Source organism: Pelodiscus sinensis, chromosome 27 (genome assembly GCF_052426305.1).
Source record: "Pelodiscus sinensis isolate ZL-2025 chromosome 27, ASM5242630v1, whole genome shotgun sequence".
In the NCBI taxonomy this organism is placed as follows: domain Eukaryota; kingdom Metazoa; phylum Chordata; order Testudines; family Trionychidae; genus Pelodiscus; species Pelodiscus sinensis.
The window spans coordinates 129,845-141,402 of NC_143078.1; positions in this window are offsets into that span (position 1 = coordinate 129,845).

Consider the following 11,558-nt stretch of genomic DNA (forward strand, 5'->3'; position numbering starts at 1 on the left):
AAAGCGCAGCGTCAGCTCTCACTCACAAAGGTCTGTGGCTGTGGGAATTCTATCCTTTAGCCCTTTCCCCCCGTCTCGCCTATGTATCGGGCCCTCTACAAGAACACTGAGTCAGTCAGCCATGACGCACCACCGCTCTCCCTTGCGCGACTGGCGTACCTGCAGAATTCCCGATGGCTCCTGAGCCCTTAACCCTTGAAGATGCTCACGTGGAATGCCTGCAAGTGTGCTGTACAAGGACACGGCAGAAGCAGAGCAAGGACAAAGACACAGACAGAAACAGACAGACAGAACGTATTGGCCAATACGAGAGAGCAACAAGAGAGAAACACGTAAGAGGCAGTCAGAAACCTTAACACCTTGCGTCTTCCTCCTCGAGCCAAGCGTCTGCTGAGGAGGACACCGTGTTCCAGAGAAACCAGCACCCCTGACAAACGGAAGCCCTGACAAACGGGAGCTACCAAGGAAGCAGCCCGGGAACCTCCGCTCGGACTCGCTGTCTAAGCAAACGTGACTTCCCTTCCTAGACCGAGGGGGCCGTAAGCCAAGAGATTTCCAGACCCGACACTTATCTCCCGGTAAGCGATGGCTGCTCCGCTCCCAGCCGGACGGTTCTCGCCTCGCTTCGACCAAGCTCCCGAGCTCCCTGTTCTCGTTTCCGTTCCATCCCCAGACGGGAGGACACCGGGAGGGTAGACTTCTTATCGCTCGCTACCGAACACAGCAGAGGGGAAAAAACAAACAAACAACTTAGCGTTTCAGTCCGCAAGGACGTGGCATCGCTTCTCCTCCCACCATCGGCCACCCCCTCCCGCTGCCACTCCAGGAACGCGGAGGGAACGGAGGCCTTGAATCTCTATCCACGCTCTGTTGAACCGCCTACCCCCCCGTCACCAGTCCCCAAGCCACCAGGCTCCGTGCCCCAGCAGGAAGCTCCCGGCCCAGAAGAAACATACTGCCAGGACGCTTGAAGATTTCAAAGCACGCACCTCTTACTCACACAGAGCCATGGGAAGGCCGATCGCTGAGGACCCTTCACGTGTTCCGAGAATCACGTCCAGGCAGCTCAAGTCCATCTCGGACGGTATCTTCTCAGCCCACGGCCCCGCACTGATTCCTCTGCAAGGGTGGCCGAAAAAGCCCAGCATGAGCTCTCACTCACTAAGGTCTGTGGCTGTGGGAATTCTATCCTTTAGCCCTTTCCCCCCCTCTCGCCTATGTATCGGGCCCTCTACAAGAACACTGAGTCAGTCAGCCATGACGCACCACCGCTCTCCCTTGCGCGACTGGCGTACCTGCAGAATTCCCGTTGGCTCCTGAGCCCTTAACCCTTGAAGATGCTCACCTGGAATGCCTGCAAGTGTGCTGTAAAAGGACACGGCAGAAGCAGAGCAAGGACAAAGACACAGACAGAAACAGACAGACAGAACGTATTGGCCAATACGAGAGAGCAACAAGAGAGAAACACATAAGAGGCAGTCAGAAACCTTACCACCTTGCGTCTTCCTCCTCGAGCCAAGCGTCTGCTGAGAAGGACACCGTGTTCCAGAGAAACCAGCACCCCTGACAAACGGGAGCCCTGTTTCTCCCACCCCCAAGGAAGCACCTCGGGAACCTCCGCTCGGACTCGCTGTCTAAGCAAACGTGACTTCCCTTCCTAGAGCCGAGTGGGCCGTAAGCCGAGAGATTTCCAGACCCGACACTTATCTCCGTGACAGCGACGGCTGCTCCGCTCCCAGCCGGACGGTTCTCGCCTCGCTTCGACCAAGCTCCGGAGCTCGCTGTTCTCGTTTCCGTTCCCTCCCCAAACGGGAGGACACCGGGAGGGTTGACTTCTTATCGCTCGCTACCGAACACAGCAGAGGGGAAAAAACAAACAAACAACTTAGCGTTTCAGTCCGCAAGGACGCGGCATCGCTTCTCCTCCCACCATCGCACCGCAGCCTCCCACCATCGGCCACCCCCTCCTGCTGCAACTCCAGGAACGCGGACAGAACGGAGGCTTTGAATCTCTATCCACGCTCTGTTGAACCGCCTACCCCCCCTTCACCAGTCCCCAAGCCACCAGGCTCCGTGCCCCAGCAGGAAGCTCCCGGCCCAGAAGAAACATACTGCCAGGACGCTTGAAGATTTCAAAGCACGCACCTCTTACTCACACAGAGCCATGGGAAGGCCGAAAGCTGAGGACCCTTCACGTGTTCCGAGAATCACGTCCAGGCAGCTCAAGTCCATCTCGGACGGTATCTTCTCAGCCCACGGCCCCGCACTGATTCCTCTGCAAGGGTGGCCGAAAAAGCGCAGCGTCAGCTCTCACTCACTAAGGTCTGTGGCTGTGGGAATTCTATCCTTTAGCCCTTTCCCCCCGTCTCACCTATGTATCGGGCCCTCTACAAGAACACTGAGTCAGTCAGCCATGACGCACCACCGCTCTCCCTTGCGCGACTGGCGTACCTGCAGAATTCCCGATGGCTCCTGAGCCCTTAACCCTTGAAGATGCTCACGTGGAATGCCTGCAAGTGTGCTGTACAAGGACACGGCAGAAGCAGAGCAAGGACAAAGACACAGACAGAAACAGACAGACAGAACGTATTGGCCAATACGAGAGAGCAACAAGAGAGAAACACGTAAGAGGCAGTCAGAAACCTTAACACCTTGCGTCTTCCTCCTCGAGCCAAGCGTCTGCTGAGGAGGACACCGTGTTCCAGAGAAACCAGCACCCCTGACAAACGGAAGCCCTGACAAACGGGAGCTACCAAGGAAGCAGCCCGGGAACCTCCGCTCGGACTCGCTGTCTAAGCAAACGTGACTTCCCTTCCTAGACCCGAGTGGCCGTAAGCCAAGAGATTTCCAGACCCGACACTTATCTCCCGGTAAGCGATGGCTGCTCCGCTCCCAGCCGGACGGTTCTCGCCTCGCTTCGACCAAGCTCCCGAGCTCCCTGTTCTCGTTTCCGTTCCATCCCCAGACGGGAGGACACCGGGAGGGTAGACTTCTTATCGCTCGCTACCGAACACAGCAGAGGGGAAAAAACAAACAAACAACTTAGCGTTTCAGTCCGCAAGGACGCGGCATCGCTTCTCCTCCCACCATCGGCCACCCCCTCCCGCTGCCACTCCAGGAACGCGGAGGGAACGGAGGCCTTGAATCTCTATCCACGCTCTGTTGAACCGCCTACCCCCCCGTCACCAGTCCCCAAGCCACCAGGCTCCGTGCCCCAGCAGGAAGCTCCCGGCCCAGAAGAAACATACTGCCAGGACGCTTGAAGATTTCAAAGCACGCACCTCTTACTCACACAGAGCCATGGGAAGGCCGAACGCTGAGGACCCTTCACGTGTTCCGAGAATCACGTCCAGGCAGCTCAAGTCCATCTCGGACGGTATCTTCTCAGCCCACGGCCCCGCACTGATTCCTCTGCAAGGGTGGCCGAAAAAGCCCAGCATGAGCTCTCACTCACTAAGGTCTGTGGCTGTGGGAATTCTATCCTTTAGCCCTTTCCCCCCCTCTCGCCTATGTATCGGGCCCTCTACAAGAACACTGAGTCAGTCAGCCATGACGCACCACCGCTCTCCCTTGCGCGACTGGCGTACCTGCAGAATTCCCGTTGGCTCCTGAGCCCTTAACCCTTGAAGATGCTCACCTGGAATGCCTGCAAGTGTGCTGTAAAAGGACACGGCAGAAGCAGAGCAAGGACAAAGACACAGACAGAAACAGACAGACAGAACGTATTGGCCAATACGAGAGAGCAACAAGAGAGAAACACATAAGAGGCAGTCAGAAACCTTACCACCTTGCGTCTTCCTCCTTGAGCCAAGCGTCTGCTGAGAAGGACAACGTGTTCCAGAGAAACCAGCACCCCTGACAAACGGGAGCCCTGTTTCTCCCACCCCCAAGGAAGCACCTCGGGAACCTCCGCTCGGACTCGCTGTCTAAGCAAACGTGACTTCCCTTCCTAGAGCCGAGTGGGCCGTAAGCCGAGAGATTTCCAGACCCGACACTTATCTCCGTGACAGCGACGGCTGCTCCACTCCCAGCCGGACGGTTCTCGCCTCGCTTCGACCAAGCTCCCGAGCTCGCTGTTCTCGTTTCCGTTCCCTCCCCAAACGGGAGGACACCGGGAGGGTTGACTTCTTATCGCTCGCTACCGAACACAGCAGAGGGGAAAAAACAAACAAACAACTTAGCGTTTCAGTCCGCAAGGACGCGGCATCGCTTCTCCTCCCACCATCGCACCGCAGCCTCCCACCATCGGCCACCCCCTCCTGCTGCAACTCCAGGAACGCGGACAGAACGGAGGCTTTGAATCTCTATCCACGCTCTGTTGAACCGCCTACCCCCCCTTCGCCAGTCCCCAAGCCACCAGGCTCCGTGCCCCAGCAGGAAGCTCCCGGCCCAGAAGAAACATACTGCCAGGACGCTTGAAGATTTCAAAGCACGCACCTCTTACTCACACAGAGCCATGGGAAGGCCGAAAGCTGAGGACCCTTCACGTGTTCCGAGAATCACGTCCAGGCAGCTCAAGTCCATCTCGGACGGTATCTTCTCAGCCCACGGCCCCGCACTGATTCCTCTGCAAGGGTGGCCGAAAAAGCGCAGCGTCAGCTCTCACTCACAAAGGTCTGTGGCTGTGGGAATTCTATCCTTTAGCCCTTTCCCCCCGTCTCGCCTATGTATCGGGCCCTCTACAAGAACACTGAGTCAGTCAGCCATGACGCACCACCGCTCTCCCTTGCGCGACTGGCGTACCTGCAGAATTCCCGATGGCTCCTGAGCCCTTAACCCTTGAAGATGCTCACGTGGAATGCCTGCAAGTGTGCTGTACAAGGACACGGCAGAAGCAGAGCAAGGACAAAGACACAGACAGAAACAGACAGACAGAACGTATTGGCCAATACGAGAGAGCAACAAGAGAGAAACACGTAAGAGGCAGTCAGAAACCTTAACACCTTGCGTCTTCCTCCTCGAGCCAAGCGTCTGCTGAGGAGGACACCGTGTTCCAGAGAAACCAGCACCCCTGACAAACGGAAGCCCTGACAAACGGGAGCTACCAAGGAAGCAGCCCGGGAACCTCCGCTCGGACTCGCTGTCTAAGCAAACATGACTTCCCTTCCTAGACCGAGGGGGCCGTAAGCCAAGAGATTTCCAGACCCGACACTTATCTCCCGGTAAGCGATGGCTGCTCCGCTCCCAGCCGGACGGTTCTCGCCTCGCTTCGACCAAGCTCCCGAGCTCCCTGTTCTCGTTTCCGTTCCATCCCCAGACGGGAGGACACCGGGAGGGTAGACTTCTTATCGCTCGCTACCGAACACAGCAGAGGGGAAAAAACAAACAAACAACTTAGCGTTTCAGTCCGCAAGGACGTGGCATCGCTTCTCCTCCCACCATCGGCCACCCCCTCCCGCTGCCACTCCAGGAACGCGGAGGGAACGGAGGCCTTGAATCTCTATCCACGCTCTGTTGAACCGCCTACCCCCCCGTCACCAGTCCCCAAGCCACCAGGCTCCGTGCCCCAGCAGGAAGCTCCCGGCCCAGAAGAAACATACTGCCAGGACGCTTGAAGATTTCAAAGCACGCACCTCTTACTCACACAGAGCCATGGGAAGGCCGATCGCTGAGGACCCTTCACGTGTTCCGAGAATCACGTCCAGGCAGCTCAAGTCCATCTCGGACGGTATCTTCTCAGCCCACGGCCCCGCACTGATTCCTCTGCAAGGGTGGCCGAAAAAGCCCAGCATGAGCTCTCACTCACTAAGGTCTGTGGCTGTGGGAATTCTATCCTTTAGCCCTTTCCCCCCCTCTCGCCTATGTATCGGGCCCTCTACAAGAACACTGAGTCAGTCAGCCATGACGCACCACCGCTCTCCCTTGCGCGACTGGCGTACCTGCAGAATTCCCGTTGGCTCCTGAGCCCTTAACCCTTGAAGATGCTCACCTGGAATGCCTGCAAGTGTGCTGTAAAAGGACACGGCAGAAGCAGAGCAAGGACAAAGACACAGACAGAAACAGACAGACAGAACGTATTGGCCAATACGAGAGAGCAACAAGAGAGAAACACATAAGAGGCAGTCAGAAACCTTACCACCTTGCGTCTTCCTCCTCGAGCCAAGCGTCTGCTGAGAAGGACACCGTGTTCCAGAGAAACCAGCACCCCTGACAAACGGGAGCCCTGTTTCTCCCACCCCCAAGGAAGCACCTCGGGAACCTCCGCTCGGACTCGCTGTCTAAGCAAACGTGACTTCCCTTCCTAGAGCCGAGTGGGCCGTAAGCCGAGAGATTTCCAGACCCGACACTTATCTCCGTGACAGCGACGGCTGCTCCGCTCCCAGCCGGACGGTTCTCGCCTCGCTTCGACCAAGCTCCGGAGCTCGCTGTTCTCGTTTCCGTTCCCTCCCCAAACGGGAGGACACCGGGAGGGTTGACTTCTTATCGCTCGCTACCGAACACAGCAGAGGGGAAAAAACAAACAAACAACTTAGCGTTTCAGTCCGCAAGGACGCGGCATCGCTTCTCCTCCCACCATCGCACCGCAGCCTCCCACCATCGGCCACCCCCTCCTGCTGCAACTCCAGGAACGCGGACAGAACGGAGGCTTTGAATCTCTATCCACGCTCTGTTGAACCGCCTACCCCCCCTTCGCCAGTCCCCAAGCCACCAGGCTCCGTGCCCCAGCAGGAAGCTCCCGGCCCAGAAGAAACATACTGCCAGGACGCTTGAAGATTTCAAAGCACGCACCTCTTACTCACACAGAGCCATGGGAAGGCCGAAAGCTGAGGACCCTTCACGTGTTCCGAGAATCACGTCCAGGCAGCTCAAGTCCATCTCGGACGGTATCTTCTCAGCCCACGGCCCCGCACTGATTCCTCTGCAAGGGTGGCCGAAAAAGCGCAGCGTCAGCTCTCACTCACTAAGGTCTGTGGCTGTGGGAATTCTATCCTTTAGCCCTTTCCCCCCGTCTCACCTATGTATCGGGCCCTCTACAAGAACACTGAGTCAGTCAGCCATGACGCACCACCGCTCTCCCTTGCGCGACTGGCGTACCTGCAGAATTCCCGATGGCTCCTGAGCCCTTAACCCTTGAAGATGCTCACGTGGAATGCCTGCAAGTGTGCTGTACAAGGACACGGCAGAAGCAGAGCAAGGACAAAGACACAGACAGAAACAGACAGACAGAACGTATTGGCCAATACGAGAGAGCAACAAGAGAGAAACACGTAAGAGGCAGTCAGAAACCTTAACACCTTGCGTCTTCCTCCTCGAGCCAAGCGTCTGCTGAGGAGGACACCGTGTTCCAGAGAAACCAGCACCCCTGACAAACGGAAGCCCTGACAAACGGGAGCTACCAAGGAAGCAGCCCGGGAACCTCCGCTCGGACTCGCTGTCTAAGCAAACGTGACTTCCCTTCCTAGACCCGAGTGGCCGTAAGCCAAGAGATTTCCAGACCCGACACTTATCTCCCGGTAAGCGATGGCTGCTCCGCTCCCAGCCGGACGGTTCTCGCCTCGCTTCGACCAAGCTCCCGAGCTCCCTGTTCTCGTTTCCGTTCCATCCCCAGACGGGAGGACACCGGGAGGGTAGACTTCTTATCGCTCGCTACCGAACACAGCAGAGGGGAAAAAACAAACAAACAACTTAGCGTTTCAGTCCGCAAGGACGTGGCATCGCTTCTCCTCCCACCATCGGCCACCCCCTCCCGCTGCCACTCCAGGAACGCGGAGGGAACGGAGGCCTTGAATCTCTATCCACGCTCTGTTGAACCGCCTACCCCCCCGTCACCAGTCCCCAAGCCACCAGGCTCCGTGCCCCAGCAGGAAGCTCCCGGCCCAGAAGAAACATACTGCCAGGACGCTTGAAGATTTCAAAGCACGCACCTCTTACTCACACAGAGCCATGGGAAGGCCGATCGCTGAGGACCCTTCACGTGTTCCGAGAATCACGTCCAGGCAGCTCAAGTCCATCTCGGACGGTATCTTCTCAGCCCACGGCCCCGCACTGATTCCTCTGCAAGGGTGGCCGAAAAAGCCCAGCATGAGCTCTCACTCACTAAGGTCTGTGGCTGTGGGAATTCTATCCTTTAGCCCTTTCCCCCCCTCTCGCCTATGTATCGGGCCCTCTACAAGAACACTGAGTCAGTCAGCCATGACGCACCACCGCTCTCCCTTGCGCGACTGGCGTACCTGCAGAATTCCCGTTGGCTCCTGAGCCCTTAACCCTTGAAGATGCTCACCTGGAATGCCTGCAAGTGTGCTGTAAAAGGACACGGCAGAAGCAGAGCAAGGACAAAGACACAGACAGAAACAGACAGACAGAACGTATTGGCCAATACGAGAGAGCAACAAGAGAGAAACACATAAGAGGCAGTCAGAAACCTTACCACCTTGCGTCTTCCTCCTCGAGCCAAGCGTCTGCTGAGAAGGACACCGTGTTCCAGAGAAACCAGCACCCCTGACAAACGGGAGCCCTGTTTCTCCCACCCCCAAGGAAGCACCTCGGGAACCTCCGCTCGGACTCGCTGTCTAAGCAAACGTGACTTCCCTTCCTAGAGCCGAGTGGGCCGTAAGCCGAGAGATTTCCAGACCCGACACTTATCTCCGTGACAGCGACGGCTGCTCCGCTCCCAGCCGGACGGTTCTCGCCTCGCTTCGACCAAGCTCCGGAGCTCGCTGTTCTCGTTTCCGTTCCCTCCCCAAACGGGAGGACACCGGGAGGGTTGACTTCTTATCGCTCGCTACCGAACACAGCAGAGGGGAAAAAACAAACAAACAACTTAGCGTTTCAGTCCGCAAGGACGCGGCATCGCTTCTCCTCCCACCATCGCACCGCAGCCTCCCACCATCGGCCACCCCCTCCTGCTGCAACTCCAGGAACGCGGACAGAACGGAGGCTTTGAATCTCTATCCACGCTCTGTTGAACCGCCTACCCCCCCTTCACCAGTCCCCAAGCCACCAGGCTCCGTGCCCCAGCAGGAAGCTCCCGGCCCAGAAGAAACATACTGCCAGGACGCTTGAAGATTTCAAAGCACGCACCTCTTACTCACACAGAGCCATGGGAAGGCCGAAAGCTGAGGACCCTTCACGTGTTCCGAGAATCACGTCCAGGCAGCTCAAGTCCATCTCGGACGGTATCTTCTCAGCCCACGGCCCCGCACTGATTCCTCTGCAAGGGTGGCCGAAAAAGCGCAGCGTCAGCTCTCACTCACTAAGGTCTGTGGCTGTGGGAATTCTATCCTTTAGCCCTTTCCCCCCGTCTCACCTATGTATCGGGCCCTCTACAAGAACACTGAGTCAGTCAGCCATGACGCACCACCGCTCTCCCTTGCGCGACTGGCGTACCTGCAGAATTCCCGATGGCTCCTGAGCCCTTAACCCTTGAAGATGCTCACGTGGAATGCCTGCAAGTGTGCTGTACAAGGACACGGCAGAAGCAGAGCAAGGACAAAGACACAGACAGAAACAGACAGACAGAACGTATTGGCCAATACGAGAGAGCAACAAGAGAGAAACACGTAAGAGGCAGTCAGAAACCTTAACACCTTGCGTCTTCCTCCTCGAGCCAAGCGTCTGCTGAGGAGGACACCGTGTTCCAGAGAAACCAGCACCCCTGACAAACGGAAGCCCTGACAAACGGGAGCTACCAAGGAAGCAGCCCGGGAACCTCCGCTCGGACTCGCTGTCTAAGCAAACGTGACTTCCCTTCCTAGACCCGAGTGGCCGTAAGCCAAGAGATTTCCAGACCCGACACTTATCTCCCGGTAAGCGATGGCTGCTCCGCTCCCAGCCGGACGGTTCTCGCCTCGCTTCGACCAAGCTCCCGAGCTCCCTGTTCTCGTTTCCGTTCCATCCCCAGACGGGAGGACACCGGGAGGGTAGACTTCTTATCGCTCGCTACCGAACACAGCAGAGGGGAAAAAACAAACAAACAACTTAGCGTTTCAGTCCGCAAGGACGCGGCATCGCTTCTCCTCCCACCATCGCACCGCAGCCTCCCACCATCAGCCACCACCTCCCGTTGCCACTACAGAAACGGGGAGTGAAAAGAGGCCTTGAATCTCTATCCACGCTCTGTTGAACCGCCTACTGCCCCTTCACCAGTCCCCAAGCCACCAGGCTCCGTGCCCCAGCAGGAAGCTCTCTGCCTCAGAAGAAACATACTGCCAGGACGCTTGAAGATTTCAAAGCACGCACCTCTTACTCACACAGAGCCATGGGAAGGCCGATCGCTGGGGACCCTTCTCGTGTTCCGAGAATCACGTCCAGGCAGCTCAAGTCCATCTCGGACGGTATCTTCTCAGCCCACGGCCCCGCACTGATTCCTCTGCAAGGGTGGCCGAAAAAGCCCAGCGTCAGCTCTCACTCACTAAGCTCTGTGGCTGTGGGAATTCTATCCTTTAGCCCTTTCCCCCCCTCTCGCCTATGTATCGGGCCCTCTACAAGAACACTGAGTCAGTCAGCCATGACGCACCACCGCTCTCCCTTGCGCGACTGGCGTACCTGCAGAATTCCCGTTGGCTCCTGAGCCCTTAACCCTTGAAGATGCTCACCTGGAATGCCTGCAAGTGTGCTGTACAAGGACACGGCAGAAGCAGAGCAAGGACAAAGACACAGACAGAAACAGACAGACAGAACGTATTGGCCAATACGAGAGAGCAACAAGAGAGAAACACATAAGAGGCAGTCAGAAACCTTACCACCTTGCGTCTTCCTCCTCGAGCCAAGCGTCTGCTGAGAAGGACACCGTGTTCCAGAGAAACCAGCACCCCTGACAAACGGAAGCCCTGACAAACGGGAGCTACCAAGGAAGCAGCTCGGGAACCTCCGCTCGGACTCGCTGTCTAAGCAAACGTGACTTCCCTTCCTAGACCCGAGTGGCCGTAAGCCAAGAGATTTCCAGACCCGACACTTATCTCCCGGTAAGCGATGGCTGCTCCGCTCCCAGCCGGACGGTTCTCGCCTCGCTTCGACCAAGCTCCCGAGCTCCCTGTTCTCGTTTCCGTTCCATCCCCAGACGGGAGGACACCGGGAGGGTAGACTTCTTATCGCTCGCTACCGAACACAGCAGAGGGGAAAAAACAAACAAACAACTTAGCGTTTCAGTCCGCAAGGACGCGGCATCGCTTCTCCTCCCACCATCGCACCGCAGCCTCCCACCATCAGCCACCACCTCCCGTTGCCACTACAGAAACAGGGAGTGAAAAGAGGCCTTGAATCTCTATCCACGCTCTGTTGAACCGCCTACTGCCCCTTCACCAGTCCCCAAGCCACCAGGCTCCGTGCCCCAGCAGGAAGCTCTCTGCCTCAGAAGAAACATACTGCCAGGACGCTTGAAGATTTCAAAGCACGCACCTCTTACTCACACAGAGCCATGGGAAGGCCGATCGCTGGGGACCCTTCTCGTGTTCCGAGAATCACGTCCAGGCAGCTCAAGTCCATCTCGGACGGTATCTTCTCAGCCCACGGCCCCGCACTGATTCCTCTGCAAGGGTGGCCGAAAAAGCCCAGCGTCAGCTCTCACTCACTAAGCTCTGTGGCTGTGGGAATTCTATCCTTTAGCCCTTTCCCCCCCT